Raw genomic sequence first — 22,206 nt, 5'->3', positions numbered from 1 at the left:
AAAGATATAGAGTTGTAAGTTTAATTATTAGGTTCCACACTCCAAGTTCTTTTCAAAATGGACCTCTATAACAACAAAATTATGATGACATCACTTCATGAAATGAACTAATACAATTGTCGTATTTTTCTTTTCTGGGCATCTATTCAACAAATATTTACTAACCCCTAATGGGTCTAGTCATCTTACTATAAAGCAACGCTTTAAGGGAGCACATGCACTCTTATAATTTTAAAATATATACAGATAACTTATATATCACTTTAATGTTATCTTATTAAATAATCTCCTATGGCTGAAAGTTACACAAGTTGTGATACTTCCATATAAGAGAATACTACTTGGCAATAAAAATAAGCGAACTCTTGGGGCATGCAACAACTTGTTGCTGAGTGAGGAAAGCTGATTTCAAAGAGTTACATATTATAATATTATGGAAATCATAAAATTATAGTTACGAAGAACAGATCAGTGGTGGTCAAGAGTTAGGGTTATGGGGATAAAATGACAATAGGAGTAATTTTGTTTGGAGTGAGAGAATGTTACTGTATTCTGATTGTGTTGATTGTGGAGCTATACATGTGATAAAATTGTAAACAGCTCTACACACTATAAAACCTAAATAAATCTAAATAAGATGTGTGATTTAGTTAAAAGTATCATGCCTATATCAATTTCCTGTTTTTTTTTAATTGAGATATGATTGATACGTAATATTTTATTAGTTTCTGTTGTATAATATAATGATTAAATATTTATATATATATTGGAAAATGATCACCACAATAATCTAGTTAACAAATGTCACCATACAAAGTAACATTATTTCCTTTGTGTGAAGAGAACTTTTAAAGTCTATTCTTTTAGCGATCTTCAAATATCCAATACAGTATTACTAACTATAATTGCTGCACTCTACATTCAATCTTCACATTTTATTTATTTTTTACCTGAAAGTTTGTGCCTTTGGCCCCTTCATTCATTTTGCCCCCACCCATACTCCTGACTCCGACAACTACCATTTTGTTCTCTGCATCTATGAGCTTTTTTGTTGCATTTTTTCTGGTTTTTATTTTTAGAGCCACATGTAATTGTCTTACACTATTTCACTTAGCATAAGGAGCTCAAGACTCATCCATGTTGTTGCAAATGGTAAGATTTCATTCTTTTTTATGTCTGAATAATATTCTACTCTGTGTGTGTGTGTATTGACACACAATGAGATATTTTATGTATGTATCATATGGTGATACATATATGTATACGTATATAGATATATGTATATATATCATACCTACATCATCTATCACATTATCTTGATCCATTTTTCCATTGATGGACACTTAGGTTGTTTCCATATCTTGGGTATTGTAAATGATGCTACAATAAGCAGGGGGTGCATATGTCTTTTAAATTAATGCTTCTGTTTTCTTCAGAAAAATAGCAAGAGGTATTGTTGGAATGTATGATATTTCTATTTTTAATTTTTTGTACATCTTCCATATCATCTTCCATAGTGGTTGTGCCAATTTACATTCCCACAAACATTCACACTATTTCCCTTTTTTCCACACCCTTGCCAACACTTCTTATCTCTTCTTTTTGATAATAGCCATTCTAATAGGTGTTCGGTGACAGATATCTCACTGTGGTTTTGATTTGCATTTCTCTGATGATTAGTGATGATGGGCACTTTTATGTCCTTGTTGCCCATTTGTATTCTTTGGAAAAACATTGATTCGGAATTTCTATTCATTTTTTTAAAGGTTTTATTTATTCATGAGAGAGAGAGAGAGAGAGAGAGAGAGAGAGGCAGAGACACAGGCAGAGGGAGAAGCAGGCCCCACGCAGGGAGCCCAACATGGGACTCCATCCCGGGTCTCCAGGATTACGCCCTGGGCTGAAGGCCGTGCTAAACCGCTGAGCCACCTGGGCTGCCCCTTCTATTCATTTTTAATGAGATTGTGTTTTGTAGAGTTGTATGAGTTTTTTATATATTTTGGATGTTAATCCTTTAACAGATATATGATTTGCAAATATTTTCTTCCATTCTGTAACTGCCTTTTTTTTTTTTTTTCTGTTGATGGTTTCTTTTGCTGTGCAGATTTTTAGTTTGATATAGTCTCATTTGTTGATTTTTGCATTTGCTGAGTTTGCTTTTGGTTGTCAGATCAAAAAATCAGTGCTGGGGGGGACTGGATGTCTTAGTTGTTTAAGTATCCAACTCTTTATTTTGGCTCAGGTCATGATCTCAGGGTTGTGAAATCAAGCCCTGCACTAGGCCCCATGCTGGGCTTGGAGCCTGCTTAAAATTTTCACTCTCACAATTTCCCCTCTGTCTCTCCTGCCCTTCTCTCTCTCACTCTCAAGAGAAAAACACACTAAAAAAAAAATCAGTGCTAAGATTGATATTGAAGAGCTTTTCATTTTTTTTTCTACGAGTTTTATAATTTCAGGACTTACTTTCAAGTCTTCCACCCATTTTGTGTTTTACTCTTTTGTGGCTATTCATGTTTCTCAAAAGCATGTATTGAAAAGACTGTCCTTTCTCCTTTGTATATTCTTGGCTGCTCTTTCATAAATTAGTTGACAATATATATACGTGTGGACTTATTTCTGGGCTATTTTGTTCCATAGATCTATGTGTCTGTTTTTATGCCAATACCACACTATTTTGCTTACTAAAGCTTTGTAAGATAGTTTGAAATCCGGGAGCATGATGCCTCCAGCTTTGTTCTCTTTCACAAGATGGCTTTGGCTATTTGAGTTTTTTTGTGATTCCATACAAATTTTGGGATTGTTCTTTTTTTTTTTTCTTTAAATTGTATTTATTTAAGTAATCTTTACACCCAAAATGGGGCTTAAACCAACAACCCCAAGATCAAGAGTTACATGCTTGGGCACATGGATGGCTTGGTCATTTTAGCATCCAACTCTTGATTTTGGCTTAGGTCATGATCTCAGGGTTGTGAGATCAAGTCCAATATCAGACTCTGCACTCAGTGTGGATTCTGCTTGTCCATCCACTCCTCCCCCAGGCTCTCTCTTTCATAAATAAATAAATAAATAAATAAATAAATAAATAAATAAATCCTTTAAAAAAAGAAAGAATGACATACTCTTCTGACTGGGCCAGCTGGGTGCCCCGGAATTGTTTGTTCTATTTCCATAAAAAATACCACTGAAATTTTGATAAGGATTTTATTGCATTTATAGATTGTCAGATCAAAAATTTGGATAGTATGGATATTTTAACAATATTAATTCTTCCAAATCATGAGCACTAAATATCTTTGCATTTATTGGTATTCTTTCAATTTCTTTCATCAATGTCTTACAATTTTTAGTGTATATCTTTCCCCTCTTTGGTAAAATTTATTCCAGGTATTTTATTCAACTTTCTGAATTTAACAATTGTACCTTGGTTATGTAAAATGTTATATTTGAGGGCAGCTGGGTGAAGGATGCAAGAAAATACTACACACTCTATTTGAAACTTTTATGTAAATAATTTATTTAAAAAGTTAATAATTGAATAATTCATAATTATTTTTCCATGTGCTGGCACAACATTGGAGAGTATTATAATTGATGATGACTGGTAGTAGTTAATTCTAACAAGACAAGAATCATGAATAATTATTTTACCACTCTATCTCTAATACTTAGGACATTTTCTTGAATAGAGTAGGCACTCAATAAATGCTTGCTAAAGTAATAAATTAATACAAGACTTTCATCCAGTATGTGCATCTGAAGTAAGCTAATTGCACAATATTGGATTTTTAGATTGTTTCTAACATCTGCCAATATAAATAGTGTCACTGAAAAGAGCATCTTCATTCTGTATAGTTGATCTCCTATTCCTTATGATTTTTATATATTTTCCATAAGAATCAATTCTTAAGAATGGGTTAAAAATATGTAACTTTATTTGGAGCTTAAAGTTGTGAATTGCTTTCTAAAATTCTTGTATCAATTTTCTTTCCTTAAATTGTATACTGTAACAATTTTATTGAAACTGCCTAATTCTGTACTTCATCCTTGAATTCATATTCTATACCTGAGCCTTACCTTCTGTCTGCTACTCATCTATGACCTCAAATCCCTACCCAAACTTGAATCACTTTTCAGTACAATAGTTCATGGTCAAAGATGCAATGAGGAGCACTGTCATGAAAATTACTTTGCTTTATGTATGTGTGCTTATGCATATCACATATGGGGCATAAATTAGACAGATAATGGTGAAATTCCTTTATGAAGTGAACTTTAGAAATGTTTCCATTGAACTGTTTGCTAACCGATTTACTTTGTGTATTTTCAACTACTTAGCACTATTAATGTACAAATTCAAATTAAAAATTCTGAGTGAGTTTTGAGGATGAATGTTATTAATGCTATTAATTGAAAGGTAGAGGCATTTTATTTTTTAATTTATTTATTTATTTTTGGTATTCTATTTTTTTAGATAATTTACTAACCAAGTGCCATTCAGATTAAGGTAATATTGTTCTTTTCAATATTTGGTCAATTTCCTACATTGTTTAATCCAGAAATTAGATTTTTATAACATTTAACATATCGCCAAAGAAATTGCTATATAAATCATTGCTATAACATTTTTAGCAATTTTAGATAGGAACTGGTGTATATTTGAAATTTTAAATTTAAAAGGAGATCATAATTTTTAAAAAGCAATTATACTAACTTTTACTTTCTATTAAAACTATTCTTAATTGAATATGACTTTTACCTGAATTACAGAAACCTCTAATTGTTGAGACTTCATTAATTTTGGAAGAAAAATTTACTGGAAATTGTATTTAACTTTTCTGTGTCATGACCCTTCAGTATCTAAGGTGACTCTTTGTGGCTAGGACATTTCAATTAGTAGCTTAAAATGATAGATGTGCAGACCAAAATGAATTTCCTAGTAATGTATATTAATCTAGAATGCATTTAAGAGTTAAAGTTAGTTCATTTTCCAGTAACATTGTGTAAGAACCTACCTTTACAAAAATTCATTATTATTTCATTTTAATGGTATTTTATAAGAAGTGAATTTTAAAATGCATTTAGCTTCTTGCATAGTCGGTGGAGGATATGACATTTCTCTCTCTGTCTGTTTGAAAGATATTTAAGGAACACTTGACTATTTGGACAGCAATCATAGAATAGTTGAAAATTAAGCTCATTAAGCCATAGCACCTGATTTAGTGGTAATATATGCAAGCAGGATATACTCATTTAATGATGATAATGTGCCTTACATAAGTTTACTAACTGTAACCCCAATGTGTGTGCAATGTTTAATATTACAAAATGAGACAAAAACTCACAAATTACCGTGAGAAGTCACGCTAATTATCTGTTCATTTTTAGCAAAGCAGTGGTTGTCAGTCTGTTAATTAATAAATAGTCTCAATTGGTTAATGTAGATAATTTCTTACCACATACTGTTTCTAACTCAGAAAACTGGTGTCTCAAAATATGCATTATTAGTCCAAAGACATACTAAACTGGAATGGGTGGATACACTTAATAAATCAATATTAAATCCATCATTTACTATTATGAATATCATTATTAACATAGTATCTCAAAACTTTGTCCCATTTGATGACATCATTAGTTGTCATTTTTTTCTTTTTTTCTTTTTTTAAAGATTTAATCTATTTATTTATGAGACTCACAGAGAGAGTGAGAGAGAGAGAGGCCGAGACACAGGCAGAGAGAAAAGCAGGCTCCATGCAGGGAGCCCGACGTGTGACTCGATCCCAAGTCTCCAGGATCACACCTTGGGCCGAAGGCAGTGCTAAACTGCTAAGCCACCTGGGCTGCCCTGTCATTTTTTTTTCTAATGGTAAAATGAAATATTAATTCTTATTAGGATGACAATATGGTTTGAAAACAGTTTAACTAGAATACACAAATATAATACATGGTAGCACATAAGAAGTTTTTCCTTCCCAGGTTTGCCACTGCAAAAAAAAAAAAATTTTTTTTTTAAATGCTTAAGGATCAGGGCACCTGAGTGGCACAGTGGGTTAATTCTCTGATTCTTGGATTTGGCTCAGGTAGTGATCTCAGGGTCCTATAGGGCTCTATACTAAACACAAAGTGTCCTTAAGTTTTTTTCTCCCTCTGCCTCCCCTGCTCTCTTTCCCAAATAAATAATTAAATCTTTAAGAAAATAAAAATAAATAATAAAATAAAATAAGATTGCCTAAAAACTTAAGCATTTAGTTGCTCTATGAACTGAACTTTAAAGCAGCTCAGGACCAATGTGTCTCACTGCCAACTTATATTTAGTCTGTTTGGAGTGAATAGTTTCATATTTTTAGATAAATGGGATTATAAGAATTTTAAATTGCTCCTGCCTTATGTAAAATATGAATAATATTACTTATAATATGATTACTTTAAAAGATATTATGAGGAAAATTGATGAGTCCCTTGCAAGCAGTTCCAAGAAGCTTGGAACAAAAGCTTCACATACATACATTTTGGATAATATAAAAATAGTTGAGCATCAACTGTGGCATAGAAGATGTGATGTTGTTAGAGTATTATAATCTTAAACTGTATATTCTTCTGATCTGACTTGAGGATTTTGTCTATCTTTTTTCCCATAAGAATTCTGGGTCACTTAAGAAGCCAAATGCTGCATTATGATGAACTATAAGCTAATCTCCATTCTATAGGCAAATTTATGATATAATTTTTTTTGTTGTAGTTGCAAGTAACAATGAATAAACATGGCAAAAAATTTGCTTAAATAGTAAAAGGAGTTTTCTTTCTTTTTTTCTTAAGATTTTTAAAATTTATTTGAGAGGGAAAGAGCACAGGTAGGCAGAGGGAGAAGCAGAAACAGGTTCCCCACTGAGCAGAGAGCCTGATGTGGGGCTCGACTCCAGACTCTGGGATCATGACCTGAGCCAAAGACAGACACTTAACTGAGCCACCCAGGTGTACCTAAAAGGAATTTTCTGATTTGCATAACTAGAAGACTTAGGTAGCAGTATCCTCAGATAATGCTTGAGTTTAATTTAATGATGTTCCTTAGCACAAAGCTTCTTTCTGACTTTCTACTTTGCTTTTAATGCTATTTGCAGTCATCCTAGGATTTTTTTCCATCATGATGTAAATAAAGCTCCTAGCAGCTCAAAGGACTATATGCTTCCTTCTTCGTATCTTAGCCTCAGAAGTTCTTGCAAAATTCCAAGGTGATTGAATCATCGTAGGGCAAGCACCTATTCCCAAACCTATCCTTTTAGTGAATACAATGTACGGATTACCTTAACGTAGGTCCCATATTCTGCCCTGGCACTATGGTGTCATATGTAGATCATGGATCATGGACAGCATAGATCGCCAAATGGAAATCAGGCCCTGCTGTGAGGGTTGAGTTCAACTTTTGAAGTGGAAAAAAAAAAACATGTATACATATATATTCTTATTTTATTATTTCAATAACAATACTTAATTTTTAATATTATTTGGTTGTTTACTTTTAAATTGGTGATTCTCTATTTTATTGATCTTTTTGCATTGGAATGTGAGTGTTACAAGAGACATTGTCTCATTCATCAAGACTATTTTACTCACCAATCTATTTCTTGCATCATGAATAGTGCCTCTTATATAGCAGGTAGAACAAAAATTTGCAGAAAGAACAAGTAAGAATGTTTCCTCTGAATGTATTTTTTTCCTTCTTGTCCTTTATCTCAAGCATGGGCATGAACTTTCCCTTAATCTTTCACTGAGGGTGCTGAAAATTCAGATAAAACAGAAGCAAGCCTTGCACATAATTTATAATTAGTATTGGATATGTCTGCTCAAAATACTATCTAAAGTAGCCTTACTATTAGGACCTTCCTCACAAAATGGCTTCTGTTTAGTTTCTAGCCTGAATCTTTGTGGTGATGGCCCATTTCTCTCCCTCCTAATTCCTCTACCCCTCCGTACTTAAAAGTTCTTGAGCATAATAATCTTACTCCCAGAGTGCAATAGACGATGTCTTTTATTTTTTTCTAATCTAAGACCTGCCAAGTTGAATTTCTGTCCCCAGTCTCACCTGTTCCCAGGGTGACTGTCAAGAGCATTTCTACTTCTTTCTAAGGAAGATTTACCTCCAATCACAGAGGTGTGGTCTGGCCTGATGCCTTCAAAAGAACAATTTCTTGGAAACAATAGTTGTGCCTCAACCCCTTTCCTTGCAAACAAATTATTTGTCTTGAACCATAATAGTGTGGGACACTTGCAGTTCAATGCATTGTTTAATTGTTTAGCTAAGTCCGATTCATTTCCAATATATGGTTTCTCTTCAAGCCCAAGTTAATTGGGCTTTCCTGTCTTTAAGTCCTATGAGGTCTCTATTGCTCACGTCTTATGGCCATTGTTTTCATAAGGATTCCCCCCAGGGCTTGCCGTAATTGTTGGAGACAGCACATTCTAAATCCATACTTGGAAAAAGAGTCCCCTAAGGACACACAATCTGCAAATATGCAAGTCTACTTGCAACATAGCCAACCTCTACATTTTCTTACAGAGCAAGTGCATCCCTTGGAGTCACATCTCTGTCTTACATCTTCAAAATTAAAAAGCACATTTTCAGTGCATGGTTTTCCTGGAACAATAAAATAGCCTCCGTGAAAGTAGAATGTAAGTCTCCAGCAACTGGAAAGCAGAATATATTCTGACTGCTTCAAAAACACAGGTTTGTTTAGCTTACTTTTTATTTGTTTGCTCTCCAGGCCTCTCAACTTTGTATATACCAGCTCCAGATTTCAAAAAATAATAGCATAAAGTTTGCATTGAAGTCAAAATGAAATGCCTGGTATGCCCATCCTCCACAGATATCTCTACCAGTAGAAGTTCAACTTTGAGCTCTTATTAAGCTTTCCCAGGGTTCACACCGCCTTTTCTATCCTCTAACCTGTTCTTATGTTGTAATCAGCTAGTTATGCCATCTGGGGAGAGAGTGTGGGAAGACTACTATGAGATTATGGTGCCAAAGTGAGATTGTCAAATATAATACAGGTCCAAGTGAAACTGGTTAATAAAAGTCTTATAAAATCACAGAATCTGTCTTACTTTTCTTCTACAAGAGAAACTGCATCACAGTTTTAGCTTTCATTACCTTCTTCCAAATTTATAAGCTAATGACATTTTAAAGAGTGACAGGGATTATCGGGTTCTCATGTTGGGAAGAAAGAGTATCCCATGCATCTCAAAAAGGATTTTGGATACTGGTTGGTCTATGGTGAAGAATTTATGCAAATAATGAAGAATTGCTGCTTGTACTCCCGATAAACTATAGTTTCTCTAGAGGAAATTCACATGTTTCTCCACATGTAAATTATGAGGACAGCTCTCCTCTAAGGAACAGAGTTGTTAATGCTAGACCTGATATAATTTGGAGGTTAAATGTGGAGACAGATTTAAGAAGAGCTCTTTTTAAGGCTTTTAGTGATAAAGGCCAAATACTTGAACTTCCAGTTTGCTAACCTTTAAGGCCAAAGATCTTAAGAGAGAAGAACCCATATTAATGGCTTAATGGAGAATAGTGGAGACATCTGACAAAAGGAATTCATTTTAGTAGCACTTTAATGAAGTGAGAATTTGGCAAAAGGAACTGAAAGGCTGACAAGTCAAGGGTTGAGGTGGTAATGGACTGGATGTCTCTTGAATTATGGGGACTTGAGTTTGGATGATTTAGTAAAAGATATACTTAAGGCCATTATGGATAGAGCACTCAAAGGTGTCATTATTTCAATCCTCTCAATTCAACTATTTCAATACTTCTTGAAATTGTTACTTCCTTTCACTTCTTATTGCCTTTGCCCTGACTACTTGCATAGACCATTACTGTATTAGCTTCTGAATTAGTATCCCACATATTACTGTTCTTTGCCATGGTCCAACTTTAACGCAGAATTATTTTTCTAAAACACAAATGCATAATGTCATACATGGCTGATGAGAATGTAAATTGCTTCCACTTAATAGGAAACTATGAAGCACTATCAATCAAAATTAAAAATCCACATATCACTTAACTAAGCAATTTCACTTTTAAGAATTCATCTTATAGCTATATTCACCCATGTAAAATGATGAATGTGTAAAAATGTGCATTGTATGCAGTACAGATAGAAAAAAATTGTGGAAAAGCTAAATATCTATCAGTAAAAGACTTAATTAATTCAATTGTGTTACATTAGTAAAATGGAATTTATTTATTTATTTAATTACTTATTTATTTAAAATAAAATGGAATTTATGTAGCCATTAAAATGAAAGGAACAGATCCATATGTACAAAAATATAATGTCTGCAAGATTTAATTATTTGGGGGAAAAATAAATAAGTTGTAGGATACTGTACAGGGAAAATATATACAAAAAATGGAAGAATAAATAAGAAAATGTTCATAGCAATTACTTCCCAGGAGGAGATCTAGGAAGAAAAAGCAGGAGAAAGACTTACTTGTCATTATAAACATTTTGCTTTAAAAAAAAAAAGCTTTTTCAGAAATTGAACTTTGTACTGTAATGGTCATTAAAACGATTTTATTTTAAAATATACAATGGTTTTCAATAACCTCTTGGATACTCTTCAAAATCATTAATATTATATATATATATACGCTATACCTAATATAATAAAATTAGCATTATTTTAATACATATTATATATATTTTATGTTATATATACCTATAATGCCACATATATCTATAATGTACTACATATCATAATGACATATAGATACCAACATGATATTATATATATATTTTTTTAATCTATTTATCTGTCAGTGATATGTAGGAACATTTACACCTCCAGTTATCATTAAAAAAAATACATACAAATTTCCACCAGTGGAGTTTCTTAATTTCTTATAGGTCACATAGTTGGGAAGTTTGGTGGTTTTGTTATAATTAGTTCTGTGTGATTCTGAAGATTTACTTCAAATGGAACTTCTTTAGGAAAATGTTTTCTACATGGAGCTAAGGGCCAAATATATAATGTACCTTTAAAAACAAATAGTCTTAATATAATATACATACAGAAAATTGACCAAACCATAAACACAGAGGTAAATAAATAACACACTGCTACCAATTTCATTTAACCACACACACACACACACACACACACACACACACACACATGCACACAATTAAAAATAGAACATAACTGGAACAAAGAAGGCCACCTGTACCACTTCCAAGTCATTAGGAAGGGAACTACCTTCTCTGACTTCTAACACCATAAATTAGTTTTTCCTGTTTTAAAAATGTGTATAATTAGAATTATATTGTACTTTTTTTGCTGGGCATATTTCATTCAACACATACTGTTAAGATTCATTCATTTTCTTACCTGTAGCAATGGCTTATTAATTCTCATTAATGCTTAACATTCCATTGTTTGAATATAGTACACTTCATTTATTTATTTTACTATTAACGGACATCTAAGCAGTTTCAGATTCGGAGCTATTATGAATAGTGCTGTCCTGAGTATTTCAGTATACATTCTTTGGTTCAGATATGTAGGCATTTCTACTGGATAAGTTAGCATTATATCGAACATATATAAACTAGTGGGTCATAGAATAAACATATATTCTGCTTTATTAGATACTGTCAGGTTTTTGTCTTAGAAGTATGAATTTATCCCCTACTAATAGACTTTGAGAGTTACCATTATTTTTTGTTCTCGTCAAGAGAGGACAAATGGATCTCTTCAATGGTTTGTTATTTCTTCTCGTATTTTGTGACTCTGTGATTGTGACACAATGGCTTAGAACTGTTATATATATATTTTAAATATTTTATTTTTTTACTAATAAGAGATACAGAGAGAGAGAGGCAGACACATAGAGGGAGAAGCAGGCTCCAGGCTGGGAGCCTGATGTGGGCCTCGATCCTGGGACTCCGGGATCAGGCCCTGGGCTGAAGGCAGGTGCTCAACCGCTGAGCCACCCAGGAGACCCAGAACTGTTCTGTTTTCTCTAGATTTGTTTTCATTATGCATGTAATTTTTCCTCTAATGCTTGTTAGAAAGAAACCCCACAGGTAATCACTTATGTTAAAGTCCCAAATCAGCAAAGCAAGCCTTAATATCTAACCTCACTGAATTTTTACTCCCTTTAGGAATGTGACTTTTAACCAGCCAACCTGGAGTTTCCTGGTCAGCAGTAGGAGGAAATTTACGGATAGGCTCCTTCCATTCCTCTTAGGAGGGCAACCTTGCCTAAAACAATGCATTCTTTACTAATAACTTACTTTTTTCTGTTCCCTCCCAGCCTTTAAAAACTTTTTCTTCCCCTGCAGCTCCATAGAGCTTTCTGTTTGCTGGATGGGATACTGATCAATTCACAAATCATTGTATAAAGCCAATCTGATCTTTAAAATTTACTTGGATGGATTTTGTTTTTTAACATCATGCTCTTGACTTAAAATGTACATTGTATGATATTAATGTATCAGTTTACTTTTGGCTAATGTTTTCGTATATGCTTATGTCTTTTTATATTCAAACTTCCTGTGTCTAACTTATCTCCTATTAGCAGCACAGAGTTAGTGTTCTTTCTTTTTTTTTTTTTTCATTCAGATTGATACTCAGTTTTTCACTGGAGTATTTGGACCACTTACATTCAATGCAATTTTGATAAATTCAGGTTTTAATGTGCAAATTTACTATGTTTTCTCTGCACAACTGTTTTTTCCCCCATCTTACTTTTATTTACATTAGTAATCCTTGCTGATTCAAGGCTTTACCTTTATCTTTGCTCCGTAGTTTGATTATAATATGCCTAGATGTGATATTTTTTCTTTTTTCTTTTTTCCTGTTTGTGGTTTGTTTTCCTGTTTGTGGTTTGTTAAGATTCTGAGGGTTTATGTTTCTAATCGTATATGAGATATTACCAGACATTATTTATCCATTTATTTTTATAGGCCACATGATCTGCAAAATGAATAATCATCCTATCATTTCACTATATTTATGCTAATATTTAACTGAACTTTTAAAAGAATAACACTTGTAATTTATTTTTATTATTATTTTTAAAGATTTTATTTATTTATTCATGAGATACACAGAGAGAGGGAGAGAGAGGCAGAGACACAGGCAGAGGGAGAAGCAGGCACCATGCAGGGAACCCGACGTGGGACTCCATCCTGGGACTCCAGGATCACGCCCTGGGCCCTGGGCCGAAGGCAGGCGCTAAACCACTGAGCCACCCAGGGATCCCACACTTGTAATTTAATATCCATTAATTAGCAAAAAATAACCCTAAAAAGGAAAGCCATTCCTATTTTATGTATATTTATTGAACATTTATTATTTGCAATAATGTTCTAGCTCTCAATTTTAAAAATGAGCAAAAGATTTGAACAGATTTTTCTCCAAAGAACATATACAAATGGTAAATAAGTAAGCGAAAGCTGCCTCACATCATTAGTTCTAGGGGAGTAAGATTGAAACCACAATATCTATTCACAACACTAGGATGGCTAAAAGAAGATAAGTAATGAGGAGAAATAGGAATCCTCACACATTCTTGATTGGATTTTAAAATGTTATAGCTTCCTTGGAAAATAGTTCAGCAATTCATTGAAATGTTAAGCATAAAGTTAGATGTGACTCAGCAATTCCACTCCTAGGTAATATACCCACGAGAATTAAAAACAGGTGTTGAAACAAGAAACTACACAAATGTCCATATCCAAAGTATTTATAATAAGAAAAAGGAGAAGCAACTTGAATGCCCATCCACTGATGAATTTGATTGAAAAACGTGGTATATTCATACAAAGGAATATTATTCAGCTATTAAAAGAAATGAAGCACTAGTTCATACTGCAATACTGTTGAAGCTTAAAAACATTAGTTTCTGTTTATATGGTCCTGTACAATGCAATTGTGTGATTCCATACATTTGAAAACTCCAGAATAGACAAGTCTATAGAAACAGAAGTTAGGACTATGTTTTTGTGTGGAGTCAAAGGAGAGAGTTGTGGAATAGGGGGTTACTACTAGTGCATACAGATTTTCTTTTTTGGGTAATAGAAATGTTTTAAAGGTTATTCTAAAGGTTAAACAACTTTGAGTATACTAAAAACTACTTTGTTGTACACTTTCAATGAGTCAAATTCTTGGTACATGAATTATCTCAGTAAAGTTGTTAAAAGACAAAGAAAAACAAAATAATGGTAATAAGAAGACGATTATATTTATTAATAACATGGCTTTTGCTAAAGAAATTTAAAAACATTTGTTTTCTTAAAATATTTCCACTAATTGGTCTTCTGACCTCTCTTGCTAACATTTTTGGCAGACTATGAGTTTGAAACCAGTCTCCATTTGATACAATTAATTGCCTATTAATTCAATAAAGCAGATGACTAGAAAAAGCATTATGCTCTAAATAAACCAAGAAAACATCTCACTATTATTTTTCAAAGGTTAACAAGCTCATTCAAATTGCACATTTTGAAGAAAAAAAAAAACAGCGTGATTTGTTATAACTTTGAGAAAGCTTTGAAAAAATATGTATTATTTTTTTATTTAGTCTTTTAATGACTAGTGTATGAAGGGTAATCCAAGAGAGGTCATATAAATTGAACACATCATATTTACTGGGAGCTATGGAAATATTCTTTAAGATAACAAGTAAAGAACTTACATATTTGTGGGTTGATGTGCTGATGATTCCATGAAGAAGACTTAAACATTATTAGATTTTAATTTTAATTTTGTCTAAATTTACGTTCCATGTGAATGGCAGTTTTTTAAAAAAATGGGATGACCATGATTTTTTTTTTTTTTCTCAAAAATTACATAACATGAGTTTGGCCTTTCTTTCTTTTTTCTTTCTTTCTTTCTTTCTTTCTTTCTTTCTTTCTTTCTTTCTTTCTTTTTCTTCTTTCTTTCTTTCTTTTTCTTTTTTGGATCCCACTTTCAAGTGATACCATGAAGTATCCGTCTTTGATTTATTTCACTTAGCATAATGACCTCAAGTTCCATCCATGTAGTTACAAACAGCAAGATTTACTTCTTCTTGTGACTGAATAATTTTCCATTTGTGTATTGTGTCATTGAAATTTTCTTAGAAAGTAGGTTATATGTTCTTAAACAAACAAATAAATAAACTATGTGAGGTGATGGATATGTTAATTAATAAATGGGAAGAATACTTTCACAATGTGTATGTATATCAAAGTATACCATATATACTTTAAACATCTTACAATTTTATTCAGCAATTATACTTTAATAAAGCTAAAAAAATATGTACTAATCCCTCAGTCTTATATTTCTAGATTTTACTTGTCTATTACAATACTTTCTCAATAAGCCCATGTATGGTTTTTTGTTTTTGTTTTTTTGCCCTTCTACTTCTTCTTTTTTTTTTTAAGATTTTATTTATTTATTCATGAGAGATACAGAGAGAGAGAGAGAGAGAGAGGCAGAGACACAGGCAGAGGGAGAAGCAGGCTCCATGCAGGGAGCCCAACTTGGGACTCGATCCCAGGTCTCCAGGATCAGGCCCTGGGCTGAAGGCAGCACTAAACCCCTGAGCCACCCGGGCTGCCCTGACTTTCTACTTCTGTGTACTGTCTTCTTGGATTCCATGACCCCCACCAATGCCACCACGTGACATGTACACAAAACCACATTTTTAAATAAAATTTTAAAATTTAAATTCAATTAATTTACATATAGCATACTATTAGTTTCAGAGGTAGAGTTCAGTGATCGATATGTTGTATATAACACCCAGTGCTTATTACATAACGTGCCCTCCTTAAGGATGGGCATTGATGCCCATCACCCAGTTACTGCTCTCTTCACCCTCCTCCCATCCAGCAAACCTCAGTTTGTTTCCTCTAAGAGTCTCTTACAGTGTGTCTCCCTCTCCGATTTCCTCTTGTTTTATTTTCTCCTCCCTTCCCTTATGCTTCTTTGTTTCATTTCTTAAATTCAACACATGAGTGAAATCATACAATTGTCTTTCTCTGACTGATTTATTTCACTTAGTATAATACTCTCTAGTTCCATCCACATCACTGCAAATGACAGGATCTTTTTTTTTCTGATTGCTAAGTAATATACCACATCTTCTTTATCTGTTCATCTGTCCATGGACATCTGGGTTCTTTTTGTGGTTTGGCTATTATGGACATTGCTGCTATAAACTTTGGAGTGCAGGGGCCCCTTTGAATCACTCCATTTGTATCTTTCAGGGTAAATCCCTAATAGTGCAATTCCTGGGTCATAGGGTAGCTCTATTTTTAATATTTTGAGGAAACTCCATACTGTTTTCCACAGTGGCTGTACAGCTTGCATTCTCACCAATAGTGTAAGAGGTTCCCCTTTCATCACATCTTTGCCAAAATCTGTCGCAAAGTTACAATTTTATGCTTCTTTTTCCACCCAGAATACAAATGCTCAGATACAGGATAAATAATTTATAAATTAATTAAAACAACAAAAAGAAGATAAACCATTTCAAAATGTAATTTAGAAGAAAAAAAAAGAAAAAGAAACAAAAGAAATCATATGAAGGTAACATGTTTTTGAGAAATTATTATGGGATGAATTGAACTATTTGAAATGTTTAGTTTTTGTTAAAATCTAGGAAGAGAAGGTATTTATATTTTCATAGAGATTTCTACTTAAGCAAAAATTAAGTTAGCGGGTTACTTAGAGGCAAATACTAAGGATATTAGAAAGGAAGAAAAAATTCTGACTCATTAAATAAAGGACATGAAACTGTTGAAGTTTTGTAAGGTCACGCCATATTTCAAATCTGGTTGTATCCTTTAATTGTAATATGCAGGTATATTAATTTTGACAAATAAGACAATGATCAAAAATCACTTTCACAGGCACATGCTAGACAAATTATAAATATTGTAAATTATAATTAAAAGATTTGATGTCAATACAAAAGACACACCTACTTATGTAGCTCTCTGATTTACTACTGACAACTCTTTCAGAAATTTGGAAACTACTCCATTCCCAGTGGCATTAAATTCTGTAGTAACCTAGTTTCTTATCACAATATATGATTGCCTATTCTCGTCTGCAACTAATTGTTTTTTATCTGCAACTATTTGAAAGATTGCTGTGTTATTATAAAATATTGATGGCTACACCAAGAGAAATTATCTCCATATAACTCATAAGCTAACAATAGGTTAGCAAAAACTTACGTGATTTTTTTAAAAAAATATTTAAGGTGTTTAAATCTAAGATATTTTGTAATTGCCATAAATTTTTTATAATGATAATAAATAACTCAAGTAAACTAAAATCTACTTTGAATCTTTAGGTCTAACAAAATAAAGCTAGTAGCCATTTCAACAAACTATATATGAGAGTCTTATGACAAATTTTTATTGAATCCGTGATGTTCTAATAGCTTATTCATTGACATAATAGATGTATTTTTCACAACTGACATTTTTTCATTGTTAAAGTACAAAAGCAACTTGAGCAGGAAGTATAATGTAGAATATTGGTAAATTCACTTAAATTTAATCCCAAACATTTATATGAAAATATATAAATGTGGTTAGATTATTTGCTATAGCATACATCCTGATTGCTCCAGTTAAGAGACTCATCAAAATCCACTTTTGACTTGTCTTCTCTTACTGTCAGCGTTGGAAAACTAAAAATTAAATTTCCCATCTACCATTTAGGAATAGGCAAGCCATGCCTGTGCAGAATTCACTAGCATGAGGATGAGTGCCACAAAGCAAATAAAGGGTGGGCAAGAGAAAATCCACACTGATCCTGGCATATTGAGCTGCTACTCCTGCTCTAAGCTGCCTCTTCTCAAAATTTCACATTATGTGAAACAAGCTAATTTTACAAGTTGTTTACTACAGAATAGTAAAGCTATTACTATGCATTCTTTAATAATATATACTAATTTAGATCTTTTAAGCAGTACACTTTTTCATGCATTTGTCACTGATAGGAATATGCAAGTCTGAAGTACCAGAAATGGCACATCAATAAAATCAGGACTTCCATCTTTTGAACTTCATATCTAAAAAAGCATTTTATCTTTTCAGGGAATCTTTTACCTTTGATAATATGATAAAGATATATATAATTATAAAGAACTACCAAATACTTAGTACCTACCATATGCCAAGTGTCCTAGGTTTTTTCATGCATCATTTGTTTTTTTGACTCTTCACAACAACCTTGCAATAGAGGTAAATAAACATTTATTTTTCAAAAGGCAAGTTGAGATTAGAGTGGTTAAACAATCTGCCTAAATTCATGTGGCCAGAGAAATGACAGACTGGATTTCTACCCACAATTATGAAGAACAGTCCTTGTTCTTTCCATGGTATTCCCACATCCTCTGAATCTTGTTAATTCAGAACAAGTTTGAACATTGCTGTTTTCCCTTTCTGCCAGTAACCAAAATAATATTTCAAATATATTTACTTGTCTGTTTTTTATGGTTTACACTCTCATTTTGAAAAGAAAAAAATATTGTCCCATAAATGATTGTCTTTTAATGTGCTAGCTTCCCACACTAATCTATCCTGTGAAGATTGATGGTGGGATGAATTTAGCAGTGAAGGGAAAATACATATTATGACATAAGCTCAAAGAGAAGTCTCTAATGAATGCCATTTCTTCTAGTATACAGATTTCCACCAAATATTCCTGCATTCTATGCTTATTTGATGAGAACTTGTAATGTGTCAGATGTTATGCTGCAACCTGAGGATACACGTAAAGCAGAGATTTCTCCCTTGAGGTACTTACGGTGTACCCGAGGACATGCCTTTTTGCTATACATGTGACAGTACTATGAAAGGGTCAAAACATCTAGAAACGTTTTTGTATCTTATGCTCTTACAATGGCTCCTATTGGACCATCACATGGTAGGTAAAATTTAAGCCAATTCTTCCCTCACAGCTCTCCATCGAGGCTGTGTCTAATTAAAGGAAGACTTGCTTGTTAGGGAGGTGTTTCCAAGCCATGGGCCTCCTTGCATCCTACTGGAAGGAGTGCTTTTCCTTAATTCATAAAGACCAAGAAAGTGGTAGATCATTGGTATGTCAGCACATACCCTCATATTGTTTTGCATGAGCCAAGAGGCTTATCTCAAGTAATGGCTAAGAATCTCACCTTTGCACAGTAGAAGTTCTTTGGTCAAAAGGATAAAGAGCTGTCCAGAATAAGATGCAAATATATGTGGGAAGTCAATAAAATGTGTACAAGCAAGTTGAATTCAGGAAACAGAGTGTAGTACACAGGAAGGTGTAAAGGCTGCACGTATATGGAGGGAATCAGATCTTGAAGGCCTCATGTCCCACAGCTAGAATGTCAGGAGTGTACATTTTAAACTGAAATAGTCTCCAGCCATGAAAGGATAGATAACCATACCGAACCATAAGTTAGGCATTTACTCATAAGAAGAATGACCTTCCATATTTTAACTTATTAAATCAGAATATCACCTAAAGGATGAAAAAAACAATAGTGATGCATAGGAGAAAGTCTCTGTTTTGAGATGAAACTGGAATTTGTCATTTTGATATTATAAAATAAAATGGATAATAATTTGGAAAGAACTGCAGAGCTCAGGTTATCAATAATTTTTCAAATTTATAACACATGACACATATCCATTCATGGGTAAAACCTGTTTAATATGCAATGTAGTCTAATAAATTTTAAAGTAATAGAACATAAAAAGTTTTTTGATAAAACTTGAATTTTATAATGCAATCCACCTTTAAGAAATTACTACTTATTGAGTTTTTTTTTTTTTTTTTTAGATTTTATATATTTATTCATAAGAGATACAGAGAAAGAAACAGGGACATAGGTGGGGGAGAAGTAGGCTCCTCGCATGGAGCCCTATGAGGGACTCGATCCTTGGACCCAGCATCACTACCTGAGCTAAACACACACATTCAATCCCTGAGCCACCCAGGCATCCCTCCACTTCTTGAGTTTTGGTGTAGCATCAAAGAATATCCACAATTATCTGAAAAGGCTATTAAACGCTCCTCTAATTTCCAGTTATGAATGTGTGTAAGGCAATGTTTTCTCAAGATACATCAATTAATACAATATTTAGTAGCAGATTGAAAGTCAAAATAATGAAAACCCAGTTGCCGTCTATTATCAGATGTAAGAAGAGATTTGAAGAAATGTAAAATACTATATTTTCACTAACTTTTTTGTATCCTGGAAAACAGGTTTTTTTCCCCATAAAAAATATTACATTAGCATGTACTGAAATTATCATTGTTTTTAAATGAATAAACAAATAATTTTAAACCTTTTCAGTTTTAACTACCTATTCAGTAATATTGATAGGTATAATCAACATGAACAAAGGCCTTGAGTCTCTCAATTTATTTTGAGAGAGTTATTTATTTATTATGGAGGTATTACTGGTATATAATGATCTGCACATGTAAATAAGTACAATTTGAGGAATTTTACATAAGAATGCACCTGTGAATCCATCACCAAAATAAGATAATACACATATTCATCACCCTAAAAGACTCTTCATGCCCCTTGGTAATCCTTTCATCCCTTTCGGGGTCTGTTTTTTGTCCATCTATGTTAGTTCTATTCTGTTTTCTGCTGTGTATTAGGCTAGCTCTAATGTCTTAAGCAAACCTTTGACATCAGTGAGTTTCAGAACAAGAATAATAATTTCAGGGACACCTGGGTGGCTCAGTGGTTGAGCATCTGCCTTCGGCTCAGGGTATGATCTCGGGATCTGGGATGGAGTCCCGCATCAGGCTCCTTGTGAGGAGCCTGCTTCTCCCTCTGCCTATGTCTCTGCCTCTCTCTTTCTCTGTGTCTCTCATTAATGAATAAGTAACTTAAAAAAAGTAATTTCAGCTGTTTGCATCCAAGATGTTGTAAATATCAGATGAAGCAATATTATCTCTGTTTTTTTGTTTGTTTTATTTTGTTTTTTTTAAGATTCATTTGACAGAGAGAGAATGCACTCCAGTTGGAGCAGGGGGAGGAGCAGAGGGAGAAGGGCAAGCCGACTCTGTGCCGGTTGTGGGGTTCCATCCTAGGACCCTAAGATCATAACCTGAGTTGAAATCAAGAGACCAACACTGAACTGACTTGAGTAACCCAGGCACCCAGAGCAATTATTTATTTATTTATTTTTTGGAATCCTTTGATAACTGAGAGCCCTCACTAATTATAATTGTCAAATATACAGATGGCATGTACATGGATGAAGTTTAGAATTAGAGAATTACAGAATTGTTGTATAGTGAAGGTCAGTTAACTCTGGACTATGGATTTTCTTGTCCATTCTGCTTTCTTGTGATACTACAGATAAAACTAAACTATTTTCACCCATAAGATTAAATGACCTCAATATTTCAAATTATTATGATAAAAACCAGTGAGAGAATCAAATAAATATTATGAAATTTAAAAGGAAAAAAGTGCCAATATCTTTGTTTAGTAGTTAGGATAAAGATCAGGAAAAGGTGATATATAGCATCTTTGGATAGAGAGGTCTTGTGTTTTTGTTGATTATGACAAGCTCAGCATGACTCAATACTCTGATCATGCCACTGAAAATATTATCATAACATAGTATTAAATTGCATTAATCAAAGTCTCATATCCAGATAAAGAAAGTTATTCATCTCATCTAATATGTAGTTCACACTTGAAATAATTTCTCTAATACTGTACATCACAGTGTAAAATAGACATTGGCAAATTAGCATGTGTTCAAAACAGTGAGGTGTCTGAAAACTCTGACACGTTAGGGGAGATGAAAGGAACCAGAGGATTTTAGTCTAGAGATAAAAAAAGACTTAGGCGAGCCACAATAGAAGGTTTTAAATATTTAAATAGTTATTCTATTGGGGAAAGAATAAATTATAAGTATTTTATACATCTTTCAGACATCATCAGTATATGTTTTATTAAAGTTTTAGTGAAGCAGTTGCAACTTCTTATAAAGGAAAATCCTTGGAACAATGAATGACCTGCCATGGTGGAATGGGCAGACAGATTACATAGTGAGATCACCTTTATTTGAAACCTTGAGTAGCAGCTACTTCATTGTCTATGTTGGATGTTTGGTTAGCACATGGATTTGACAGTGTCCATAATTTGAAAAGGAAATTTAGAAAAAAGGT

This window comes from Canis lupus, chromosome 20, assembly GCF_048164855.1.
Source record: "Canis lupus baileyi chromosome 20, mCanLup2.hap1, whole genome shotgun sequence".
NCBI classification, from domain to species: Eukaryota; Metazoa; Chordata; class Mammalia; order Carnivora; family Canidae; genus Canis; species Canis lupus.
Note: the sequence above shows the minus strand (reverse complement) of the source record.